This window comes from Lycium barbarum, chromosome 1 (genome assembly GCF_019175385.1).
Source record: "Lycium barbarum isolate Lr01 chromosome 1, ASM1917538v2, whole genome shotgun sequence".
Classification (NCBI taxonomy): Eukaryota; Viridiplantae; Streptophyta; class Magnoliopsida; order Solanales; family Solanaceae; genus Lycium; species Lycium barbarum.
In genome coordinates this window covers 164,507,895-164,509,644 of record NC_083337.1, presented here as the reverse complement: position 1 = coordinate 164,509,644, position 1,750 = coordinate 164,507,895, and the positions used below count along the sequence as shown (strand labels likewise).

Here is a 1,750-nt window from a genome sequence, read left to right as displayed (position 1 = left end):
AAAGCTACCCACTGTAGAACAAGTTAAACTATAGTTAAGATTCTCATGACAGTGCAGTAATCAAGAGATTACAATTTAAATTGTTATGATTAATAATTTCTTTATCCTTAAAAAGAGGTCTTGGGTTCAAGTTTTGATATGGAAAAAAATACTATTAGAGAGTGTTTTTCTCTTAAATGGGTTTTACGCTACTCGAATTCGGGTTATTCGGGGTCCCAATGAGGATATCAAACACCGGGTGGGAAACCAAAAGCATAATAATTTTCCAATCTTTTTTATTTGTGTTTAAGGTTTTTGCATATTCAGTATTCACAATGAAAATCATAATGGTATTTGAATAAATCACTCTTATTCCCACAATTAGTGACGGTATGTCTTCTTGGAGTAGTTAAGAGTGGGTAAAAAATATATCTTGATATTTAATTCGAACAACTGTTTCAAATTTGAATAATAACAACTTACAGAATTGAAGAAATTGTGAAAAGAAGATGAGCCTAATCTAGTGAATTATTGATGTTCAAAGTCCAGTTGAGTATGGGCCAGACAAAGATTCGGGTCGACTCTTTCACCAAGATGAAACAGTTTGATTTGAAAGCCCATAGATCCTATCCAAATTACTAGCATGTTAATCAGAAAGCTCACAAGCATAATCCCAATGAGATCGATTTGAATTTAAAAATCTTTTTTTTTGCCCAAATTGTCCGTCATTTGGGGTGGTCTTTAATTTTTGTCCTTCAAATTGGAGATCTTTAAGTTTTGTCCTTCGCCTAATATTCCAAGGTTGTGGGTTCGAACCCCAACTCAATAGGAAAAAAAAAATCACAGGACAGAAGTTGCAAAATTCTGCCTTAAGACTGAAATTCTGCCTCGAGGGCAAAAGTTAAAAGACCACCATTTTGACGGCCAAAAATTAAAGACCACCCCAGCCTGCAAATTCCCTTTAAAAATTATCCTCCAAAAAGTTTGAAATTTTAATTTAATTTTATGGATTGAAGAAGGAATAATAAATATAAATATGTAGAAACAGCAAGGGCGATAAGGCAAACATGTTGAGATGGCCGAGTTGGTCTAAGGCGCCAGATTAAGGTTCTGGTCCGAAAGGGCGTGGGTTCAAATCCCACTCTCAACAATAATTTTTTGTTTCAATTTATTAACTTCCCAGATTTGTGTATGAATATGAAAAATATGATGGTTGTTATGGAACTGGAACTTCTGCAGCTTGATTCAATATAATGACACTAGTAAATTTTTCTGAGTGTTTGAGGTGCTGGTTAAAATTTTGGAACTGAAACAGCACTAATGTTAAAGGAGTTCAAGTGTTTGGCAAGCTCCTATTATAATACCCAGTCTAATGATTAGTTGTTTCTTGCTTCTTCTGATAGGAACTTGAAGGTCAGTTTCAGGTAGAGGTGTCAACTCAAATTGACAAATGATAAGTGGAATCGGAGTCACAACTCACAATACAAATCCTTCTTCTAATTTATTAAGTAGTTTCTTAAATGGTAGACGCGGTTGCCAATTAATTGATACACTCCTTGGTGTCTTATCACAATTTATATGCCTATACATCTTATCAAGGTCATAATAGAAAAATATTGATGTGTTTAGCCCTGCAAAGTAATTCTTATTGATCCACGAGAAATTTCACGTGTGCTATATTATTCGAGTTAGAACATAAGCTGATGATATATCCTCCTTTCGTTTCAATTTATGTGAATTCATTTAATTAGACATGAAATTTAAGAAAATA

General features: G+C 33.7%; 1 non-coding gene across 1 annotated transcript; it reads left to right on the top strand.

Annotated features, from left to right (window-relative positions):
- The first annotated feature begins 1,048 nt into the window (after positions 1-1,048).
- Positions 1,049-1,129, top strand: TRNAL-AAG (transfer RNA leucine (anticodon AAG)). Its single transcript has one exon. It is a non-coding gene; the product is annotated as a tRNA-Leu (tRNA).
- Positions 1,130-1,750: the final 621 nt, after the last annotated feature.